The sequence below is a fragment of the Hyperolius riggenbachi genome, chromosome 2, assembly GCF_040937935.1.
Source record: "Hyperolius riggenbachi isolate aHypRig1 chromosome 2, aHypRig1.pri, whole genome shotgun sequence".
Taxonomy (NCBI): Eukaryota; Metazoa; Chordata; class Amphibia; order Anura; family Hyperoliidae; genus Hyperolius; species Hyperolius riggenbachi.
Window position 1 is genome coordinate 513,683,034 of NC_090647.1, and position 25,682 is coordinate 513,708,715.

Here is a 25,682-nt window from a genome sequence, read left to right on the forward strand (position 1 = left end):
TCGGCTGGGTAGGAGTAAACAGTCCAAGTGCTCAACCAATACTGATGGAGGTTTTAAATTAACAAAGACCCGAACGAAAAAAAAAATTATAAAAATAAAAAGAACTGGCCGCGTGCCATATCAAGCAAACACACAATAGCAGACTGGGACTCTATGGTCTGTATGAAGCCTGTAATACCGCTTGTAGCTTTAACCTCTTCTGTACTCACGATTGCTTCACAGCAGCTTTCAGGGATAAGCGGGAGATATGATCTTTCCAGCCTGAGGGATGGAGGGGTGAGCAGGCCTGGTGTACCGGATAGCCATATCAGGCCTCGTCTACGGGCAATTTATTGGTCACAGAGGGGAGATCAGCCTTTAACCACTTGAGCACCCCCCTAGTGACCAGGCTATTGTTTCCTAATTAGGCCACTGCAGCTTTAAGGCCTCGCTGCAGGGCCATACAACTCAGCACACAAGTGATTACCCCCCCCCCCTTTTCTGCCCACCAACAGAGCTTTCTGTTGGTGGGCTATGATCGCTCCCAGGATGTTTGTTTGTTTATTTTTATTTTTTTATAAATATTAACTGGTTTTTAAATAAATAAAGCTATTTTCTTATTATTTTTACAACCCTCCTGCTGCCAGCCTATGACAGCGAAAGCTCCTGTCTCCCCCAGGGGGACAGCCATGTGACACGGCTGTCACCAGTACAGCGCTGCCTTAGATCGCAGCTCTGTACAGTGTTATTAGACGTCTAAAAAAAGTCTCCTAGCGGCGATCGAAGACAAATAATTAACCGGTGCCAGCGGCGGGGAACAAAGGACCGTAGGAGGACGGCGCGGGACATGGGAGCTGCAGGGGGCCGATTGAAGCCACAGGTAAGTGTCAGTTTTTGTTTTTTCAATCTTTCCACAGAAGCCCTTTAAGTCTCAGATATACTCTGAGCTTATGCAGTGGGGGAGGGGCGGTGAGGAAGAAGCTGGGCATACGCTTTAATTGCACTATACTCTCATGTTGCATATCGTGCTGTGATTTCTGGCCGTATTAAATGTGCAGTAAAAGCTGCCCGGTAAGTAGTACAGAACTGCAATCCATCCACGGTGACAAGAGTTTCCATATAGGTACATTCCACTCATACATGAAAATCTGATATTACGCAGATCTTTACGGCTTTATCGATCATTACTGCACATATATTGCATTATTGATTCTGCTCTGAGAACAAGATATGATGAAGCGGCAAACACAACATTCTCTTTCACAAAGGCGCTGCACAGAATCCTGTACCTGCCTGATATCTCGGCCTCTGTCCTGCTCAATAGCCCCCGGAACTAGGAAAGTACACTGACTAACGCATTACTAAACCGCATCAGGACCACAGGCGTACAGGCCTCTAGTGACCAGTCCATTTATTACAGTTCAGCATACTGCAGCTTTAACAGTGTGCTGCACGGCCATACAACTTAGCACACAAATTAATCGTGCCCCGTTTTGTTGCCACCAACAGAGCTTTCTGTTGGTAGCATCTGATTGCTGCTGCAAGGTTTGTTTGTTTTTTTTTTTTTTTTTTTTTTCCTTTTATTAAAATGTTTTTTTTTTCAATAAAAATTTCCTCCCTCTCTCCCCCTGGAGAGCCAGTCAGTGTGATCGTCTCTCATAGGCATCAACCTATGAGAGACGATTGTTTGTGAGCCTCTCCTGGGGATAGCGCTGCACTAGATCACAGCACTGTACAAGTATTTTCACCTTTTTTTTTTTTTTTTTTTTACAGCCTGCCAGCTGTGATCGCGACTGGCAGGTTGTTTACGGAGCGGAGCTAATGATCCCCGCTAATCTCCGCCCCCAGGACTTCACGCCGATCGGGGAACCAACTTCCCTACTCTTGCACAGGACAAAGGAAAACACAGAGAAATGCACCCTGTATGTATTTAGAGACTTTAGCCTGTCTAATTCCCTCTCACCTGTGACTAATCACCACTGTAATTTGATCTCTTAGCTGTGTCAGCTCAAGAATCTCGGCAGAGCAGCTAATTTGTGAACACAGGATGTTACCCCTATGTCTGCTTCCATGAAAGCAGGAAGTACTGCAGATTATATAGAAAAGGTAAGGGTGGGTGCAGGAACATTAACACATACATTTTTACGCGTTAGTAGTTCAATGCATATAAATGTACGCATTGAACCAGTAACGCGTAAAAATGTATGTGTTAATGTTCCTGCACTAGCGGGAATGCGTAAAAATGTACGCAATGCGGCCCGCCGACCTCCGAGGTCGGCAAGCTGCCAGCGGGGGACTGGAGCAGCAGTGAGTGAATACGAGGGCACAGGATGGCTGCATGGGGCTGGTAGAAGCCCCAGGTCAGTAAAACTCATCTTTTTATTTTGCTTGGACCTTCCCTTTAAAGCGGATCTGAGATGAAAAACTAACTATAACAAGTAACTTGTCTATATATCTTATCTAAAGTTTAGATAGTTTACACAGCAAATCTAGCTGCAAACAGCTTCAATAGTTTATGATTATTTATTCCTGTGATACAATGAGGGCAGCCATGTTCTGTTTGTCACAAGCTGAGGGCTGGAGATTCTATCAGCTTGCCTGTGTGTAATGTGACAAATTTAGTCCCCTCTCCTCCTCCCCTCTGCCTCTGAAATCTCTGGCTATTAACCTCCTCCTGCCCAGACTGAGCTCCCATAAGCCCTTGCTACAGTGCCAAGGCACTCTAAAAAGCTGTGGGCAAGACTTGTTTAGTTTATAGGGAATTAGAGTATTAAAACAAAACAAAAAAAGGATTGGGCTTGAGGAAAGCCCTATAAATTATATGAAAGGAACGCAATTATGCAATGAGTAAAAGTTTATCTCGGATCCACTTTAAAATAAATATTCTATCCAATTCAAGTTTTTGAAAAAAACAAACAAAAAAAAATAGATGAACTGGGACTTTAACGGCACAATGCGGAAAGCCCTCCTCGCACAGGTTGAAGTTAGGTAACAGATGCCAGTGTTGTTTTACCATGAACCCTGCGCCTAACACGCCCCGCTGTTAACAATAAGTACAGGGCAGGGGGTGCAGGCAAAGTCCAGCACTGTGTTTTCAGTAGGGGTGTGACAGTCCTCCTCCAGAACAGGGAACAAAAAAAACAACAAACGCTGCTCTGATCTGTACCGGCAACAGCTGCTTATTTTCCCCGGTTGCCAAGCCAATCGCACACATCCTTGAGCCTGTGTTAATATTAGACAACACAGCCTGACCTCCGCCTGACATTAAACCAGAGGACAACCTTGAACTGTGAATGAACTACAAACCTTATCCTCCTGGCAGCTTTTTCTCTCATCAACATTTTATTAATAGGATCCAATTGCTAGAGATTCTAACTCTACAAAGTCACGCAGCTGACAGGAACTGGTTGGGCTCAGAAGCAGGATACATACAAGAGATAGCGGGCATCCTCACCAACCTTCATCAAATACGAATGCTACAAAGACGCGGAGAACAAGCGCTGAGAATAAAACGTAAAAACTATCAGTGGAGAGAGGTTTCTGATGTTCTGCAAGCAAACTGTAAGCAAGCCAGACGATCACTAGAGGTGATCGATTTCACCTACGTGAGTTCTCCTGCAGGATAAATTGAGTCCCATACCAACAACGCGATTTGGTTTCGCAACGAACTATCATTTTTGCAAAATCATGTAACATAGTTTAACGTAAACTTGTTAACCCATATGCAGCTTCAAACTAAATATTTTGTTTGGAAACTGCTGTGCATTCTAAACCTCTGCTGGCCGGCACTATGCTGTTACCTGTTCCGGACGGCTTCTACTCTTCCTCCACCCGCGGCTCTGAACTTCCGACATGTCTTCTGGGTCCCGATCACATGATATGACGTGATCAAGATCCAGGAGACTGTGTCAGTGTTACAGCGCCACCCGGTGGTGGAAGATGGATGATGGAAGAGTCTTTCCCATCACCCCCCGCTGTAACGCTGACAGTGTCTCCTGGATCCCGATCATGTCATATCATGTGATCGGAACAGAGAAGACATGTTGGGGTTACATTGCCGCTGTGGTGGAGGAAGAAGAAACCGATCCAGCCATTCGGACAGGTAACTATAGAAGGCTCCCTGCCGTCCACTCTGCATACCCCGCCAAGCGTGCCAGGCTGGGGAAGGCACACTTTCCCAGCAGCAGGTAAATTTGGCCCTGCAGCCAAATAAAGTTTTACTTAAACAGACTCTGAAGCGAGAATAAATCTCGCTTCAGAGCTCATAGTTAGCAGGGGCATGTGTGTCCCTGCTAAAACGCCGCTATCCCGCGGCTAAACGGGGGTCCCTTCACCCCCAAACCCACCCCTGCAAAATCAACGACCAACTTGGTCGTAAATTTTGCTCTTCCTGGAGGCAGGGCTAACGGTTGCAGCACTGCCTCTCAGCGCGTCTATCAGACGCGCATTGCCACCTCTCCCCCGCCCCTCTCAGTGAAGGAAGACTGAGAGGGGCGGGGGAGAGGCGGAGGTACGCGTCTGATAGACGCGCGGGAGGCAGGGCTGCGGCGGTTAGCCCTGCCCCAATGCGGAAGCGCTCCCCCGCTGCACGGAGGGGATTTGGGGGATCAGGGACCCCCGTTAAGCCGCGGGACAGCGGCGTTTTAGCAGGGGCACACATGCCCCTGCTATCTATGAGGTCTGAAGCGAGATTTATTCTCGCTTCAGACTCTCTTTAAGGCGGCCATACATCTCTCGACTAGGCAGCCGATAAACTATCCGATCCGATAATTACCAAAACGGATGAACATTGGAGCATGCCTGATCGACGATGCAACTAATTTCAGACCAAAATTGGTCACATGTATCAATCGGACATGCTGCAAGATATTGTGCTGTCAACGATCAGGTGCACAGCGGTAACGGCAAGCAATATCATGATGGACGACGAACAAGACGATACCTCCGGCGCTGTTCCCCCTAGTGTATAAAGGTGCCCCCCACCCATTGTGTGCATTTATACATTACCTGTACTATGTCGCCCACAGTGCGGTGCTTCATCACTAGATGTATGGGCACCTTTACAGTATCTGCTAAAGCAAACCTGAAGCAACCTAATTTAAAAAATTAAAAAATTAAAAAAAAAAGTCCTCACTCCACCGCTGTTCCCCGTTCAACATTTGCACCTTCGGGACCTCTCAAAAGGGCTTCAGGAGCACTCATGTCCCAGAGTGCTTACAAAGATGGATGCTTCCGTACTGCACATTACAGATGGCCCCGCCTTTGGAGAACTCATGGAGAAGCACATGATCAGTTTGATCAGCTGATAGATTTGTAAATCAGCAAATCAGAGCCTTACAAATCTATCAGCTGATCAAACTGATCATGTGCTTCTCCATGAGTTCTCCAAGGCTGGGCCATCTCTACTGCACATGCGCATGCTGGATTCACCTGTGCACAGTACAGATCTCCTCCTCTTCGGGGGACACGAAGAAGCCCAAGGAGGGCCAAATCACAACAACAGTGGAACGAGGCGACGCAGAGAGGACCGGGAATACTCTATAGGATCTAGAACCTTTCCTCCTCTTAGGTGAGATTTGTTTACGTCACTTTAGGTTTGCTTTAAAGAGAATCTGTATTGTTAAAATCGCACAAAAGTAAACATACCAGTGTGTTAGGGGACATCTCCTATTACCCTCTGTCACAATTTCACCGCTCCCCGCCGCATTAAAAGTAGTCAAAAACAGTTTTAAAAAGTTTGTTTATAAACAAACAAAATGGCCACCAAAACAGGAAGTAGGTTGATGTACAGCATGTCCACACATAGAAAATACATCCATACACAAGCAGGCTGTATACAGCCTTACTTCTGAATCTCAAGTGTGTGTTTACCTTCTGTCCCCAGCTTCTCTCATGCACTGAACATTACAGACTTCCTGCAGACAGCTCTACCTATGTCGTTAATTCCTCAGTATGTGACAGACCAGCTCCTTTCACAGCCTCCAGAGGAGGATTTTTATCCAGCTCTCTTCTATCACTGATAAGATAGCAGAGAAGCTGCTGGCTTATGTAAATAAAACACACACTGGAGTGTGCATAGAGGAACAGTTCAACACTGAAGAACTTGGCAGCCTTCCAGACACAGGCCGACAAGTCTGACAGGGGAAAGATACATTGATTTATTACAGAGATGGTTATAGTAGAAAGAGCTGCAGTAAGCCACAACACATTAGAATAGGTTTAGGAACGTGTAGGATGGTAGAATAAACATTGTAATTTTTGTTACAGAGTCACTTTAAGAAATGACATACTAATAGGAACACACTTGTTTACATTTATTATGTACCAGTTACAACACGTTTCACAGGTCTATGCCTGCTTCTTCAGGTGAAGGTGCCACTAGGATCTGTGCTCTGTAGTGTGCATGAGGTAAGTTTGGTTTTGTGAACTTGAAATCAATCCATACATAAGACTTAAAAAGAAAAAACACGATACTAAACCAAAAATCTGAAGAGCAACAAAAACTCCATCTCTCTGCAAACGAAAAATCTGCTAGAGCCACCACTTTATGGAAATCAGCTTCTTCCGATTCATAACAGGAGACAAGGAAAGCTTAGCCTGTCACAGAGGTGGATTCCGCTGCCCTTTACGCCAAACCCGTCATTCAGCTTGTGGGGAAAAAATGGCAGCCGTGCAGGAGGAATTGTGGGATTTCCACTTAATTGTCACATACCAAAGACACTCCTGCGCTAGCCTAATTAACGCGCTGTCTTGACGGCCTGACCTTTTGTTCTGCCCATTATCCTCTACCAAGAAGGAGTTCAAATGTTTAAGAAAGATAAACTTAATTGGGCAAAATTCAGGAAGTGCCACCAGGGAGACAAAAAAAAAAAAAAACACACGAGTAAGCTTCCTCTCTCTTTAGTCACGTAGGTAACAATTTAAAAATAAAGTGAATTACACGGTGCAGTGCTGACCCAGTTGGCACCCATCCAGCTCCTTTTTATTGCACCAGCTGAATATTGAATTTCAGTTGTACTTTATGGTACGGAGATAAAGAAATGTTGTTGGGCGCTAATGACCCAGAGCATGGATGCACATATTGATCATGAGAGTAAAAAACTATATGAACCCTTTTTAGAAGCCCTTTGTGTAATTTTAGCTATATCTGGAAGAAAGCAAATACTGACTTGTTTTTATTGAGCAGTCCCATCCACGGTTGTCACGTATAACTATGGTAAACTCATAGCATGGCGAAAACACGTATAACAATTGTGCCAAAAAGCAACATGCACTGTGGAGCTAAGTGAACATGGCCAGACGGGCCCGCTATTGAAGCCCACCAGGGAGTATATCACCCGCTGGGAGGCGGCGCTATCCAGGTGACCCTGTTGCCGCACCGTGGCACATTTCAGCAGTGCGTGTGCAACTGGCCTAAAAGTATTAGAGGCAGATGATCAGCAGGACAGCCAGGCAACTGGTATTGTTTAAAAGGAAATAAATAGGCCAGCCTCCATATTTCTCTCAGTTTAGGTGTCCTTTAAATTGGGATCTAGCCAATAATGCTACAGTATTAACATTGCTAATTTTCGCAGTTTGAAAATGCATATCACTCCTATTGCTTCTGTTAGAAAATGATTCATCACTAACCTGTACCCCACACTCAGGGGTTTCAGAAGTGCCACAATATCTGCACAGAAATATTAAGAAGTGTAGAGACACAATTTCAAGCCAGGAGGGGGGGCGGGGGGGGCTTAGAAAGAGGAGAACCGGAATAAGCACACACTGTAGCCAATTTACTATCAATACAAGCACAGTGAAAGCCACTGTACATACTGGATAGGACAGGAGGTAGGCTACTACTTATAAAAAGATGCCTGGTGTGCAGTTATGGATCTGTTCCACTCGTGGCCTCTTCACTGTACTTCAAAACAATGGGCATGCTCTAAAACAAAGGTATACGTATTTGAATACGAAAAAAAACAACCTAAACCCTTAAAATGTAGGACAGCTGTTGGTTAAGGTAACCCAAGGTTAGAGGCATACGGTGGCTGCCATACTCATTTCCTTTTAAAGGGAACCTGAGGTAAGAGGGAAATGCAGGCTGCCATATTTATTTCCTTTTAAACAATACCAGTTGCCTGGCAGCCCTGCTGACCCTGTGTCTCTAAAAGAGCCTGAACAAGCATGCAGCAGATCAGGTACTCTGGCTCAGCTGACTCTCGTTTTACTGGATTAGCCTTATGCTTGTTCCAGGGTTTTGACTCAGACACTACTTATGCCAGAAAATCAACAAGGCTGCCAGGCAACTGGTATTGTTTACAAGGAAATAAATATGACAGCCTCCATATCCATTTCACCTCGGGTTCCCTTTAAACAATTCCGGTTGCCTGGCAGTCGTTTCAATGTTTCTGGCGTCAGTAGTGTCTGAATCGCACACCTGAAACAAGCATGTGGCTAATGCAGTCAGATGTCAGTCAGAAACATCTGATCTACATGCTCCTTCATGGTCTATGGCTAAAAGCGTTAGCGACACATGATCAAGAGGACAGCCAGGTAACTTGCATTTTTTACAAGGAAATCAATATTTGAGCCTCCCCCTCACCTCAGTTTCCTTCTATGCGTAAGCATAACTTAAAAATGTTAAAAAGAAGTATAAGGAACATTTAGGGGTTTAGGTTGTGACAATAACGGGTTTAAGCAGCAACAGAAAACAACATATTTCGTGGATAATAAAGACCAACTTCATAAGGTGTTAAAGGCCCACTGAGTGATTAGGTGAAAGCAAAACAAAGCATTATTTTGCCTCTAAAGTAGTTTTGGAGGCGTGGTTAGCTTACATGGAAAACAAGATGATTTGCATATTCAACAGTGATGCATTGTGGGAAACATCATATACTCACTCCAACCTGAATTATCGCAAATACCTTCTGTTTTAAGGAGGCAAACATTTGTTTTGCTTAACATTTTAGTAAGAGGGCTTTTAGGTCCATTGTAGCCCCTTACACACTCCAATGAGTTCTAGTTCACCATGAGCTTGCTGGGTAGTCTGTAACTTGGCCTCTATACTTCATGGATTGCGGCCATCACTGTGAAAGCAGCCCTGAGTGAGACGTACACAGCCTCACGGCCGCCTTTTTATTGCAGCCGATGGCGGGAGCAATTCTGACTAAAGCTGTTATTGTGTCTGAGAGAGCGTTTAGCTTAGGCTGCCTCCGGGTCTAGGTCACAATTCTATGGGATTATTATATATAGAAAATGGTGTCATTTTAAGATGAAGGACAAGTTTCACTAATCTTCATGATGTCATCCTGAGCTCATTACAGGTCCAAGGCCGTCCATGAGTCATTTATCTGGAGCCACGAAGGTTAATGCCAACACTGAGGTAACACAGACGCGGGACACAATGAATATAACCTCCAAAGGGGGTGACAGAGGGACTTCCATTTGTCACACAATAGCTATCAAATCATAAACTATAAAAGGCAGCTCAGCAGCACTACAACACAACGAACGGCAGGGCTGCAATGCCATCTCCACAGCAAGTCACAAGTGCTTATTTAAGAGATAGGGACCAGAGCATCCTACAAGAATGTACAGGGCCGTATTTATAAAGCAGGCCCATCATGGGATTGTGACAACCATAAGGACTGATAGTTTCAGGTATGAGTTATGGTAAATTGCATTTAACATTGCTATGAGGGGTTTGCGATAGCCCCTATGGCTGAGGTAACTAACCCCCTGATTGGCTGTCTATTTTCTCCTAGGTAGTGAGGAAGAAAAATGTAGGCAGAGTTGTGATTGGTCGCTGTAGGTGTAAGGTAGAACCTGCCAGGTGTTGCTAGGCCTAAACATTGTTGCAACAGCCAATCAGAGGGGTTTTAAGGGTATATAAGAAGGTGCTGTGCAGTTGATTTTTGCCTTAGGTTCCAGTGTGGATGGGACAAGCTCCCCACCCACCCTCCCGTCAAGAAGAGATTTGTCGTGGTCAAGCTTTATTGGTCTACGTGAAGGGGTCCTTGCGGTTTAATAATATGTACTAAGTGGGTCTGAACTGTAATGGTGGACCTATCCTGGAGTGTTGGTTATTTATTTAAATTTAATAAAGTTATTTGGACCTCTTTAAGCTTTAGTTGAAACCAATAAAGATGGCCACGGCCTTTTTATGCACCAAAAAACAATGGTTCTTTATTTGTGTTTAGTATTAGTTAAGTAATTGTGTTGTCTACAGTCCCATACCGGAGACCGAAAATACAAAAAGAGAGACCAGGAGCCAATAGTGTGGTATCTATCTGCACCCAGCAATATATACAAAAAGAAGGATGCACTCACTAGTCGGCTATCAAGGGAAGCAACCACCAGGGCTGTAGAGTCGGTACAAAAATCCAACTCTGACTCCTCAGTTTAAGAAACCAGTTTTTGAAATGATTCCAGGTAGTCAAAATTGCTCTGACTCCTGACTCCTTACTCTAAGGGCCTATTTCCACTAGTTCTGCATCAGTTTTTCTGCATCCAGGTTTCTGGATGAGGCTATTATACTTACCAGGGCTGTGGAAATTGTACGAAAATCATCCGACTCAGACTCCTCAGTTTATTGAAACCACCAACGCCGACTCCAGGGATCTGAAATTGTTCCGACTCCACAGCCCTGATTGGGACACCACCAATTCATGCTCGCGGAGGAATACCAGCTTCCGCTCTGGTACTGGTCCCAGGATTTTCGGGACTCTAGTGGTTGCACTAATTAGGCTTTTGCAGTTATGAAAACAAAAATTATAAAATTACAAACTCCTAACAGAGGTGTATAAAGGATAAACTTTCTGAGTGGTGGCAAACATTCACATCAGGCATATGTGGTGGAGAATTTGAATTCTATTGCACAACAACACCGCATTCTGTCGGGTCTATTCCGCTTCTTCAGGTCAAGTACCAACAGCTACAGCTGGGTTCTGCTTGGCTGAAGTGATTCTATGCTATGCTCCAAAGACATCTATATAACTAATCAACACTATATAACTAATCAATGCACTGTGGGGTGCGGATGCACAGACTGAGCAGCGGTGAACCACACTCATTGGTTGCTCAGTCCTACGTCATGGTGCCTACCGTTATGCTTTACAGTGATGGCAGAAGGGAGGAGGGAGTGTGCATGTGGATTATACAGTCAGCCTTCAGTCAGAAACACTTGAGCTGCATGCTTGGTCAGGGCCTATGGCTAAATGTATTATAGACAGAGGATAAGCAGGACAGCCAGGTAACTGGTATTGTTTAAAGTGGACCTGAACTCAGAACTTCCTCTCTGCTCTAAAAGATAATCAACAGCATAATACCCTTTACAGAAAAAACATTTCTTTGTTACAGCTGATGCCTACCCTGCAATAAATCCGCATTGGGCTCACAAAACTTCTCATAAATGGCTTATCACCTAATTGATAAAACTAACCTTGCAGCACATTTACAAGCAAAATAATCACTCAAAGTTAGTTGTTCCTGATTAACTTCATTTCAATATTCCCTTTACCTTAATTGTATTGTATTATTGCTCTTGATAAGGTGGAAACAGAGGAAAACAGATGAAAAAGCTTTAGGATTCATGCCCATTGGTCTACTTATACAATACAATACAATACAATAACATTTCTATAGCGCTTTTCTCCCATAGGACTCAAAGCGCTTAGGCTCTCTCAGATTCAGTAATTAGTAGGATGAAGTATTCACACAACAAAAGTTATATTTCTGCTTCCTACTTCCTGCTTTCATGGAAGCAGACATATTTTTAACATCCTGTGTTTACCAACAGCGATGCTCTCAACTTCGAATTCGGATTAAATTTGAATAGGGTTATTTGAATTTCATCCTACTAATTACAGCAGCTGTGGCCGAGGTGGGGTTAATCTTACCCATCAGGCTTCTTCTTGCTCCGTCCCTCGGCTCCTCCCACGAGGCATTCCAATCCGGCGTCATGTGATTACATACACTTCCTCCTTCCGGGTTGAAGGAGGAAGTGTATAGTCACGTGACCGCCGGATTGAAACGCAGTGTGGGAGGCGCCGAGGGACGAGCGAAGAAGAAGCCTGATGAGTAAGATTAACCCCACCTCGGCCACAGCTGCTGTAATTAGTAGGATGAAATTCAAATAACCCTATTCGAATTTAATCCGAATTCGAAGTTGAGAGCATTGCTGTTTACCAATTACCTCTCTGGCATGGCAGTCAGCTGACAAAGCTGAGGAATCAAATTACAACTTGAGATTAGTCACAGATGAGGGGAAATTCGACAGGCTAAACTCTCTAAATACATACAGGGTGCATTTCTCTATGTTTTCCTTCTGTGCTGTGCAAGAGTTCAGGTCCACATATGGCAGCCTCCATGTCCCTTTCAGTTCGGGTGTCCTTTACTTCAACATTTGTATCTGTTCCCATTCACACCCCACAGTGCCCTGTTGAGATCTGAGGTTTAGCACACAGCTGAGAACCCAGGACACCAAACCCTCCAGAGTAACCTGGTCCCCATTCAGTCAAAACAGCAAACAAAGCTCTAAATATGTATAAAAGCCCCCTTTATAAAATAAGAACATAATGCTGCAATTAATCTTGTTATGAGAAAATAATGACAGCGGACAGGACAGCCACGGTTCCTGGGAATAATAGCTTAATCCCTGCTGTTCTTCATCTCCTCAGAGGGCTGTGTGATTAGCAGAGCATGCTGGGAGTTGGAGTAGAACAGCTGGTGAACCACAGGTTGTCTGCCTTCTATGGGGCTCTATGGAGCCTGCAAGCAAGCCAAAGCTCGGTTCAGCAGTTCAAGGTCAATTGCAAATTTTTCTTTTGCTGTTTCTGCCCATAAATCAAGCGAATCAGCGGCAGACACTTCAAAAAGGGGAAATGTGATAATTAATGTGAGACGAAAGCCAAGTGGAAAAAAAAAAATAAGAGAAGATACATATTAAAGCAGAACTGTGGTGAATTTTCAGTGGCTATTTTAGAGTGGGCCTGCATGGATAGAATTATGGGAGTTGTTACGGATAAATGTCTTTCTCAGGGCCGAGCGGCTGATATCCTGGCTTCTCTGTCGCACGCCGGGCTGGACGAATCCCAGGAGCCCAGCGGCGAGACTGCTTAAAGGGGACCGGACGTGAGAGGAATATGGAGGCTGACATATTTATTTCTTTTAAACAATACCAGTTGCCTGGCAGCCCTGCTAATCCTCTGCCTCTAAATGTGCTCATACATCTAATGATGGCCAGATTAGGCCAAGTGACAGATCTCTCTGGATGGGCAGGACAGCCACACAATCTACATTAATAATATAGCGTCCTCCATGTCCCTCTCAGTTCAGTTGTCCTTTAAAAAGAACAAAACATAGCCACGAAACCTGCAACATTTCTCATCCTGACGCTGTAAAGGTATTTATTGGTGCTTCTCTACGGAAGAGAATTCCCCTTAAAGCACACCTGAACTGAGAGGGATAAGGAGGCTGCCATATTTATTTCCTTTTAAACAATGCACATTGCCAGGTTGTCCTGCTGATCCTCTGCCTCTAATACTTTTAGCCATCCACAAGCATGTCGATCAGATATTTTTGACTGGATTAGCCACATGCTTGTTTCACGAGTGTGATTCAGATATTACTGCAGCCAAAGATCAGCAGGACAGCCAGAAAATTAGAACTGTTTAAATGGAACTAAATATGGCATTCTCCATATTTCTCTCCGTTCAGGTGTACCAGTAAGGGCTCATTTCCACTATAGCGAATCCGCATGCGTTGTCCGCATGCGGATTCGCACAGCCAATACAAGTGGATGGGCCTGTTTCCACTTGTGCGTTGTGCAGAGCGTTTTTGTGTGTGGGGAAAATCTGCACGGCAGAGCCGTCAGAATTCGCTCCCCGCACACCGCTAAGCGAATCGCATACAATGTATCTAATAGGGAAATCGCATGCGGTTTTGGCATGCGTTTTTCCACGCGATTTCGCATGCGATTTCGCATAGGAGGTAATGTTAATTTACAAAGGCAGTGACATGGTTAAAATCGCCCACCTACTTCCCTATGCGAAATCGCGGGAAAAAACGCATGCAAAATCGCACCCGCATGCGATTTCGTCTGCGGTGATTTCCCGGCGATTCCGCACCGCACCGCACAAGTGGAAATGCAGCCTAATTAAAATGTTCCTGTCCCTGTGGCTAGCTTCCAGCATAACAAGAGAGAGGATAAATCTCTCCTGTGAGGGAACAGACAAGAACCAAAATTCTGACACAAAATTACAAAAAAAATATAGCTGGCATCCAAAACGCCACCCAATATGTTCATTAGCTATGGAAAGAGGCATAGATTAGAACTGCAGAGATACCTGCCATGTATTGATGAGGGCCAAAAGCCCAAAACAGGCTGTCTACATGTGGGGTTGGTGTGGCTGTGTAATATTTAAAACTATATGCTTGCTATACACCAGCGGGTCTGGATGCCCTCCTTGCTTACAGGGGCGAAAGAGATAATTTGCATTCAGTAGTGATGCATTGTGGGTAACCACAAATGTTAACTTATAGCTGAATTATTGCAAATTTCCTTCTGTTTTAAGAAGGCAAAATTCACCAAGATTATAACTGCTGTCAAGTAATTGCTGCTGCCGATGTCTCTGCTGAGGAGAATTTTTGTTTTTATCTGTGTAGAGTGCCAATTAGCCAATATCAGATAAATCACATTGCTTTCTTTATATTCACTGTAATGAGGGTATTGTTTAGGTGCTATTCAGGAAGCCGAGAGGGTTTGGTGGGCGGGGTGGGGTAAGGCGTCATCACGGGTTGTAAGCCACACCCCTCACAATGCTGCCAACAAGCAAAACAGGAAGTGCCAGCTCTCTTATATGAATGTCTTATTTTTGGTAATTACTGTCACAGTATAAGTTGCAATGTGATTAATTTAATTAACCACTTCACGCAAAATGGGCGTTTATAAACGGCCTATCTGTGGACGTCCGTTCTGCCGAATGCACGTGGGAGCGCACAAACTTATGCATTTTAAACCTTTGGTCTATGGCATGAAGGGGTGAAACATTTCCACTTTAAAAGGGAACCTGAAGTGAGAGGAGACATATTAATTTAAATTGTAAACAATACCAGTCGCTTGGCTGTTCTGTTGATTGTGGGCCCTTTCACAGAGCGGTGAGGTATTTTTACCGCACCCCACCACCAGACAGTGAAAGTCTATGGAGACCTTCATACTGCGAGTGTACGGCGCGACGGAAGTGACGGTTTCGCCTCATTCCCGATACTGGTCCAGAGCCATGTTACCGCGCAGCTTCTGCAGTGGCTTGCGGCGATCTGCGTCGGCCCAGTCATGTTAGTCTATGGCGACGCAGGCTTTTTAAGAAATTACCAATGTGACGTCTCATGCATATTTTTACAATACGCTTCCGTGCACTTCCACATACCCCGAAGCAGGAAGTGACTGCAAGCACGCATCACTTCCTGCTTGGCGCAATGCCAGATGGGGAATACCGCGTAGTAACACGGCATTCCCTAAAGGCCCGTTTTTGGCGGTGCGGTTTTCAGTTTGAAACCGGCCTCAGCTATAGACCCTGAACAAATATGCAGATCAGATGCTTCTGTCAAAAATCTGAGAAGATTAACTGCAAGCTTGTTTCTGGTATGATTCAGACACCGCTGCAGCCAAATAGACCAGCAGGACTGCCAGGCAACGGTTATTATTTAAAAGGAAATAAATATGATAGCCTCCATATACCTTTCACTTCAGGTTCCCTTTAACCTGCAGCCAGGTATCATTTTCCAAAACGGACTATAAGCACAGACTGCACCAATTTTGTAACCTGGACTCTGTAGTCTACATTTCAGACAGTCCAGGTATTCCCTTTTCCTGCATGCGTAATCAAGGTGCACAAAGCAGAAGGTTCCTTCTTGGCTACTTTCCACATGTTGAAGGTGCATTTTAACCTAACCCTGCTCTTCAGGGATATGTAAAAATCTTTCCTGAAAAACTAATCTAGTGGGACAAACAGCCCCCCCCCCCTTTCTACAGTTGCTATGGAAACGTCCTCTGATGTTTCCATAGCAAGACACTGCTCCCCCATCCCTTCGCCACAGAACAGAATACACTATCCAGTCTGCCTGGCCTTCCTACGAAACTCCCATCCGAAATGATTCCCAGCAATCGTTTCGGGTGACGAAAGTTCAAAGTCCGCACGTAGCTTTAGAAAGAGAATTAAAAAATAAAAAAGTCAATTATCTCCAGAGCAGAACCTGGCTTAGGGTTCACCAGAGTGTATCAAACTCAAGGCTGCCTCGGGCCTTGCTCGAACTTTAACAGGTGCTGCCAGAAAAACAATGTTAATGAGCAGATAGTGATTTCTCAGAAGTGAGCGCGCAGGACAGGGACGCCCGCGCTCAGATTACCGCTGCTGTCCCAGCGCCTGTGCGTCGCCCTGCCCAGAACCGCGTGCTGCTGCGTCACGTCTACCATTCCGCCCCGCAGATAGGAGCCAGCACAATCCACAACGCTGAATCATCGCCACATCTGATCGTTACTCATCATTTTTCTCTTTCTGCCTCAGGTAATCTCTCCTCGACGTCAGCATTCTTCTACTTCAAGCAAAAATATTATTTTACCTTCAAAGGAGGCCGACATCTGGGCCGCAACAGCACAGTGGCTTGGCGGTTAACGGATTAGGGCTAACAGGGTGGGCTGCGATTAGGGAAGGGATAGAGGCCAGCGCTCTGTGCTAAGGACAAAAGGGCCAAAATAATATTTTGGTTTCGGAGGAGGGTTTTGCAGCTTAAGACTTCTGCTTACCGGTAAATGAACCGGAAGTGAACAAAAACTTATGATATAGTGAATTGTTTGTGTAGTACGAATAATAAATACAATATTAGTAGCAAAGAAAATACTAATTTTTATATACCATAGCTATTTTTATAACATTGCATCATTCTGTCACATTTGCAGTATTAAAACCACACTCTTTTTAAGCTATATTAAGCAGAAATCATGACCCTTTGAACTTTCCTGCAGTAAAACCTTATCTCAAGCTGTCTCTCATTGTTTCTTGGCTGTTGGTAGGTTATAAGAATCCTATTAGCACACAGAGGCTGGTTCTGCATAGTCACCAGCCTCTGTTACTATACAGCCCCCCCCCCCCTTGCGCTCTGCTGTCCCCCATAAATCAAACCGCCATGGTAGTGACACGCAGCGTGTCGCTAACAGGCTGTCTACATGCAGACTGTCACTCTTCGCCGCTCCCCCGCCTCCTCTATAGCGTCGCTCCCCACCTGCGTCCCTTCCCTCCCTGCCTCTATAAGCTGATTGGAGCTTTTCTTTAATACAGCTGATACAAATCCTGCTATAAATCTGCAGTTTGTCTACTTCCTGCTTTCATGGAAGCAGAGTTAACATTCTGTGTTTACATATTACCTGCTCTGTCGAGGCAGCCAGCTGACTCAGCTGAGAGATCAAATTACAGTAGTGATTAGTCACAGATGACATGGGAATTATACAGGCTAAATACATACAGGGTGTATTTCTCTTCGTTTTCCTTCTGTCCAGTGCAAGAGTTCAGGTCCGCTTTAAATCTCTCAGTGACCTGCCTGCTTTGTGCTGGGCCCATGCTTGGCAAGCTAACCTTGGTCTGGAAACATACTGATCTGTACTGAGAGCTTACAAGTTTATACGCTTCTGTTTACTCTGCGAGAGACGTCCAGCCCAGCGCTCTCCCCATCACACAGGATGTTCCTGACGCAGCTCACGCATTCATTAACGCGGCTTCCCCTATCAGGGCTCCCAAGAGGCCACAGAAAGAGCGACTAAACACAAACAAAATGTGCCCTCGTGCTGAATGCCATTCTTGCAGCGGATGCGGCCTACAGTCAGCCTTGAGGAGGCTGCCATCCCTCCTGTGTGAGCGATAACACTATATATGTAAGGCAGTAGGTCGTTACTCATCACCGGGTACGAGCCGCTGTCTATACTCAGCACTGCGGCTCATTTTCAGCCAAGGGCGAAATGCTTAGGCCTGCAAATATGTACCAATCATTTTATGACTCGCATTCCATAAAGATAATAAGTGGCGGCGCAGGTTAACTGAATTACAGGCTTCACGCGGCTAAATAAAACAAATCCGAGGCCCGGCAATCGTGACGGCAGGCCGGAAACTGGCAATATAGCAAGCGCTCTGCCCTCGTCTGGGTGCCGCCCTACGACACCTCCTCATCTGATAAAGGTTTATAACCAGGAAATCAAAGAGGAACTTTACCAAAAGATTACAGTAGCAGGGGAAGAATATAAATCAAGACGCTGCTAAGAAGATAAAAAAAACATAGATCAAGAAATTATTAATACTCGCTGTGTTATTTGATCATGTTGTATGATCCTTCATGAGCTTGCAGGTCAGCATCTTCACTGGCAGGCATGGAAAAAAAAACAGCACCAACTGCCCTTATCTATAACCACACCCACTAACAATGGCCTCAATTCACTAAGATCATGCTGGAGATAATAAGGCAAGAGAAAACTTACCTCACACAGTGAGAGAGTTATCTTACCTCTTCATTCCTTAAGTTACCTCCTCTGTAGTTAATTTTCCTCCTCTGTAGTTAATTTACCTCCTCTGTAGTTATTTTCACACGCAGTTAATTAACAGCCTGTCTTTAACTCTGGAGTTATTTTAAGGATTGGAGAGTTAACTTAAAGACATAAGAGGTAACTTTAGGCTTGTCTGAGGTAAAATGTTTCCTGAATACGACATGCCTTATCACCATGGTGACAACTCTAGAAGAGTTATTAAAGACAGGAGATAAGCTTAGTGAATTGAGGCCATAGGCAAAATCACCCGACTCCAACTCCTCAGTTTATGAAACCACAGACTCCAACTCCAGGTACCCAAAATTGTTCTGACTCTTCGACTCCAACTCCACACCCCTGGTGGTAGGGCTATGGAGTAGATACAAAAATCATCTGACTCCAACTCCGACTCCTCAGTTTATGAAACCACCGACTCCAGGTAACCAAAAATTACTCCAACTCCACAGCCTTGCATAGAATTACTGTAACTAGCTCTTTTTCTCTTTTGCGGATACACATTATTCAACAAACATGATTTTTGTTGCAACAAAACAGTACCACCTAAAAACAAGTTTCGTCCAAGTTACAAACGTGTACATGTTGAAAAACAGCGGAGAACATAAACAACATAAAAATACAAACAAAAAACACAACAAAACACACAATAGACATTATTTACTCGGGAGGATTAGGTTTTCTGAAACAATTACAAATACATCAATCACCTATTTTTGTTACGTAAGCCACAGCGGACAAGGGCTCTCTGCGCCTCACGCTGAAGCTTGCTAGGAATACAGGAATTTCTGCATGTGCGCTGCTTGCAATTGATGCATAGGCGGGAGCCACATGCTCTCTCACTCAGGGAACTGCCCCACTTTCTATGATAGCTCTGCTTAGCTAAACAGCATTTGACAGAAACCCAATCATGTCAAAGCCTGACTAATGATGTGTACAGTCAATGCCGGATCCTCAGGTCAACATAATGTAGAGAAAGCAGCCTTTGTCAGCACTGTGTTTTATGGCATGCTATGTGCCTGTGTCAGCGCTCTCAGGTCTCAGGTCCTGTTCACACTTGTAAATGCAAATCACGATCGCAATTGTCAAGCAGCAGAAACAGATCTGATGCATTTCAAGCCTGTACACACATCCAATTTTGATTGTTAAAGAATGGACGATTTAACCGCTTTCATGTAGTACGAGGGCCAACAAGAATTACAATGTCATGAACAGGCTGTGTAGGTAAGCTGTCATACTACAAGGGCGTGGTAAAATTGGCCAATCAAAATTGGATGTGTGTATGCACCCAAATAGAGGTCAGTCATTAATGATTCAACAACTTCATTAATGACATTGGGGGTCACCTGTCTCTCTTATTTGATCTTTACAGCAAATAATATTTACAGCAAATAAAAATCTAGCATTCTGTCATGCTGCCCCTACCTTTTGGAACTCCCTACCACACGCAATCTAACAGCTCCATGCCTGGAGGTGTTTAAACCTATAAAATGACATAACCCAACACTTGACTCTAACATGTATAGAGGCATTGATACGTCGCCAAGAATGGCTGAAATAATTGTTCTCCTTACCCTTCCCGATACGTCAATTGGCACGCCGCTATCCCTCCGTCCCCATAGCAACAGAATGCATCACTAGCATCTAGTCTAACTTGGTGACGTGACTGTACAGCACTCGGCCTTGAACCGTAATCCTAGAGATCAAATCCCGATTTCTGGGGCTGACTGTAACTGTGTGTGTGTACGCAATCTTCTGACTCTTATATATTAATCAATTGTCCTGTAAGATCAACTATTCGATTTGATCATTTCAGCGGATCGCGGGAGAATTGATTAAGTCCCATTCTGTTCGATCTTTGGAAAGTGTCAGATACCTGGTCTAATCGACCAATTTACTCGCTCGAGCAGGATGGAAAACACCGTATCAATCTAAGGGAGTCGGCTACTGGTCACATGATTTCGATCGGCATAGAACTGATTTCTGGTTTCAGAGCATGAAGGTACAACATTGTTCAGATCGTTAGGTGGCCATACATCTAGCGATGATGGGCAGATTCAACCAAGAGACAAATCTCTCTCTGATCAATTCTGATTAGAGTGAGATCTGTCAGCTGACCATACACAGCAGGCTGATTCCCGGTCGATTTCAGCAAGTGGGAATCCGAAGATGGATGGGCACCCCGGGGGGGGGGGGGGGGGGGGCATGTGGGACAGGTAATGTTTAAATGCACACACAGGGGGCACATTTATACAGTAGGGGGGGGGGGGGGACAGCGCCGGAGGTTTCGTCGCTTGTCCCAATATTGCTCGCAGCCCGTTAGACTGCGACGCCCCGACATCTTACAGCATGTCCAATCGATACATGTGACCACCTTTAGCCCGAAATTGGTCGCATTGTCGATCAGGCAGGCTCTTAGCAAAACTAATTTTTATCCGAGAGATTTATGGCCTCTACAGTGTAGTAAACAGCTATAAAATCTATTGTATCCTATTAAGTCACAGAAACCCAATGAAAATCTGTCATAAAATAGGCTAGCCATCAGACCGCTGTGGCAACGCTGAAGATGACCTCTGCAGCCAGGTCCAGCCATCAGAGAAGCGTTCCCTCCAAAGCGGCGCAGGCGACGGTTTAAACCAGGCCATGCAAAGTAGCATTAGGGAGTTAATGCAGCATGACGTTAAAATAAACATTAGCCCATCAGTTGTAATCTTCTTTCACAAAATCCTCCCCTTGTGAAACGGATCACTGACAACTCCACACATACGTTTACATTCCAGGCCTGAGCCATGAAGTTGTGAATTATCAGAAGGAGAGCGGAGACATGACTGGCAGAGGAGACATGACTGGCAGAGGAGACAGGCCACACAAATCAGTCACTTTGCTGGCTGCTATTTTGAGGTTGACAAACACTAACACAGGATGAAGATTCAGTGATGGGATCGCGTTCTTCAAAGAGGACGAAAGAACCTTCAGGAACGTCTCACAGAACTAAATTCTCCATTTCTATAAACTGGGTAATATTTAAAGGTCTCTCTAGGAGGTGTTAAAGAGGAACTTCATCCCAATCAGTAGCTGACACTCTCTTTCCCACAAGAAATCTTTACCTGTTTTATAATATATCATCGGGGGGGGGGGGGGGGGTCTGTGTGGCTAATATTGTGGTGAAACCCCTCCCACAGTGTGATGTCATGACCATGGTCCTGACAGTTTGCCGTCTGTGTACCTCATTGCAATGTGGGAAATAACGTCTTTCTCCAAATGCCATGCAAGCAGTATCTCTCTCTGTGCAAAGAACGCTCAGAAAATGAACATTCTGTACAGATTACCTGGCAGAACTAAATATGTCACCACCAGGAATACATTTCAGAATGTAAATCAGGGAGAGGAAAGGTTTTACAATGGGCTAACCCTAGCTAAATAATCGATGAATGAATATTGTAAACAATACGCAATTGTATTCATTATGTCATTTTCACTACAGTTCCTCTTTAAATACAAGAACCTCCATAGGCGTTACTGTCATTAATCTTTGCATAGTGTTTTTCCCCTTCCTTACAATATGCTGTGGAAGACTGCTGAAATGGTGGGCGTGGCTTATACTGCGGTGCGCCCAGTATGGGCACTGCTGCTGGAAGATTAGAGTGCTTGGCTGAGTGCCTGGACACTGGATAGGCCAAGTACTGAAGTCTGGCAGGGAGGTAGCTGAATAAGTAATGTGTTTACTGCTATGGTGAAGGCATGTGTGGGTTGCCAATGGTTCGGTTTTCACTAGAACTGAAATTTCACTTGAATAATGCCCATATCATCAAAATGTGGAAGGAAAAAAAATGATTGTTGAGCAACCACAGTGATTAGTAGCTGAATTAAAGAGAACAGAGCTAGCACTAAATACCAAGACAGGGTACTTCTTTAAAGAGGACAAGATAGAAGAAAAACCTAGAGAAATGCACCCTGTATGTATTTAGAGAGTTTCGCCTGTCTAATTGCCCCTCATCTGTGACTAATCACCACTGTAATTTGATCTCTCAGCTGTGTCAGCTCAGGAAGCTCTTCTGCCACAGCAGAGCAGCTAATTTGTAAACACAGGATGTTAACCCTATGTTTGCTTCCACGAAAGCAGGAAGCAGACGCATTGCAGATTTATTGAAGGATTTGTATCATGGGTTACAAACCAATGTTTTTGTTTAAAGGTTAATAAGCTGTTATTATTTTACAGCGGAGAAGAAGTTCTGAGTTCAGGTCCGCTTTGTCAATATCACATCGGGGCCGCGCATCTCCTCTTCCTGGATAAAGTGCACGCAATAGCCAACTGAGCACGCATGCGCAGCAGCACGGAGTCCTCAGCAACGGGGGGCGGGCGTGCGGGAAGCCTCATTCGGATCCTGAGGCTACCCTCTCTTCACAGTAAGTATCAGAATTGGTTCCCTTTAAGCTGATAAGTCAGACCTGAGAACACAGTGCCGTGTTCTCCACAGAAATGTTTTCCTGCCGGGTGGCATGAAAAAGTAGTCGGGTGGGGCTTGACGGGAAAACGCAGGGATGGTGCTTCTCTGCGCAACCCTGCTTACAGCATAGGAGGAGAATAAGGAGTTGAGCCGATGACAGCCGGGTGGTCATCAAATTTAGCCGGGTGGAGCACACGGCTAAAAGAGCCTGGTAAGAACACCGCAGTGACACACATGTGGTACATCAAAGGAGAGTAGCTGGGCACATATGACCTTGTAAGTTCCTATGGTGCTTTAAAGCAGTGAGGGATAGGAAAAAAGAAGAAGTGTCAAAGCCACTTCGTCGAGGTAAGCTTAGTAACTTAGTAAGCCCCTGGCGAAGCGGTTTCGGCCGATAGGCTATACCACCTCACCCCCTTCCTATCCCTTACTGCTATAAAGCACCATATTTACTTCTGAAATTATTGATTAAAGACTTAAATTGCAAGGACCTACAAGCCCAGCTATTCTACAATGTATTGGGGTTAATAGTTTGTTCTGTTCTATGGGGTGGGGGTGGAGGAAGCAGGAGGTGCCCTGCTGCAGGTACTTCAATACATGACAGATTACTTCTAACAAGACGACTAGTACTCACACTAGATTCCCAAACAATTTCCAGCCAACATTCAGCTGACAACAATGTAGTGCGTGTTCATAGATTTATGGACGCTCACTACGCAGCGATGTACCGATTTAGATGACCCTTCTGCAATATCCAGGTCAAGGTCCAATCCTTGTAAACAAAATACCGGACGGGCAACATCCATACATATAAAAGTCATAGCTCTAGTTACAAAAGATCAGAAAACACTCTCAACAGGTTGCTCCATATTCCTTCTGCAGCTGTCCACAGAGCATCATCACAACAGAATGCACAACTCAGAAATATTACGTTATAACATCATATCAGCAGGAGCGCATGAGCCACCCGGATATATTTATCTCGCCAAGGCCCAGGTCAAGGGCTTGTCCGTAAACACAAAGCTACAACCATTCTATGGTCACATTTCTCATGACAGGAAATGGCAAGGTTTAGACAGGTGCTCACATTTGCGAGATTGTCCCTTTGGAAAACATTGGTTGCAATGTTTCTTGTCCCCTGTCGCACTACCTAGTTGTTAAAGTGAACATGTGGCATGTCAGGTAAAAGTAACAGCATTGTACAGCAGGCTAATACTGCAGAAATGCCTGTTAATCCTCTTTGTTTTAAAAGCACAATGCTGAGTATTCAGCAGTGGAAAACCACCTGTTTTGCACTGTTATTTGAAGAAAGAATAAATTACCAAAAAAGCCCACTGAGCATGATCTCCGTAGGAGTTGCTGCTACAGATAAATTAGACAGTGCGGTGACCCAGGAGTTGTCACAGCAGAACCGGTGCAGAACAATGCGACACTTCCGCTACTCTCAGTTATTAAACTGCATGCTTGCTAGCTGCTGGGCAACGCATACGTCAATGACAGAGGTCATGTGGACACACATCAGCTGAAGTGATTATTTAGCTAGTCATCTGGAACAAGCTAGTAAAATCTGAAGTCCCAAACTTTGCAATAAATTGTTCTCATACTTCTCTATATGTAGTGGGCTGTGAGTGTCAAAGCACCCTCTAAGAAAAGGCACAGGAGACAAAAGGGAGCCCGATTGTGCAGTATGTAACAGCAATGTGGTAATGGAAGAAATGTAAACAAAAAAAAACCCAAAAAACTACAAAAACTACTCCCTACACTGGACTTTTCATTTAGTTTGGCACTGTTATTGGTCACTGTTCCTGTTATTGGCCCGAGGAAGCGGGCTCAGACCCGTGAAACGTGTTGCCTGTGCTATCACTAATAAAATCCTTTGTACCATAAAGATTTTTCGTCATTGAGGTAAGCTACCTCATTTCTTTGTCGATTTTAAACTGTTTTTAAACGCTTTTATCACATATCACATATCACATCTCTTTAGACCAATTTGTGCTTCATACTTCTCTAGTCCCTGATAAAATGATAGCATGCGTTTGGCCATAGGGATGGTCACGTCTAGGAGAACTCATGGAGAAGCATGTGATCAGTTTGGTCAGGTGATACGGCATGCAAGTCTCTGATTTGCTAGTCATGATCATGTGCTAAAGCAAGATGTGTTCACAGTAAATGAGAGCTTTGCAAATCTATCAGCTGATCAAACAAATCACATGCTTCTCCATGAGTTCTCCTAGACATGTCGTGACACAGACACAGAACATTTATATTGGGGCGCAGCCACTACAGTACGTTCTATAGAGCAAGATTCGAACCAAGGTCTTTTGTGTCAAAGGCAGAGCCCTTAACCATTACACTATCCAGCCACCAACTACTACTCCGAAGCTGGGCAGCATTATGTATAGCAGCACTTACATCAGCACAACTGGTGACAGAACCAGAGTCCTGAACATCGTGTCTTCTAGGGAGCCAAACCGGGTCCATATCTATTGCTTGGCCGATAACCAGGATGTGTATTTAGATTCCTCTGGCATGTTTTCTCCACAGACACAGAAACATAACAAACAGACAGTACAGGCATCAGAAACCCAAAAAGCATTGCTGCACCCCCACACCCCAATATGAAGTATCTACTAAATGGAGAACTGTGAGGCTCTCTGCCACTGAACTACAAGTCCCAGGATGCCAGAGTAAAG

General features: G+C 44.6%; 1 protein-coding gene across 4 annotated transcripts in view; it reads right to left on the reverse strand.

Annotated features, from left to right (window-relative positions):
• NRIP1 (nuclear receptor interacting protein 1) overlaps positions 1–25,682 on the reverse strand; it is a 107,825-nt gene that overhangs the window by 73,645 nt on the left and 8,498 nt on the right. The window contains exon 1 of one of the 4 annotated variants that reach the window (XM_068270543.1): positions 18,305–18,322. The exons of the other annotated variants lie outside the window; for them this stretch is intronic. The gene's annotated coding sequence lies outside the window, so the exon portion shown is untranslated. Of the gene's footprint in view, positions 1–18,304; positions 18,323–25,682 lie in introns of those variants that run through there. 4 annotated transcript variants of the gene reach the window in all.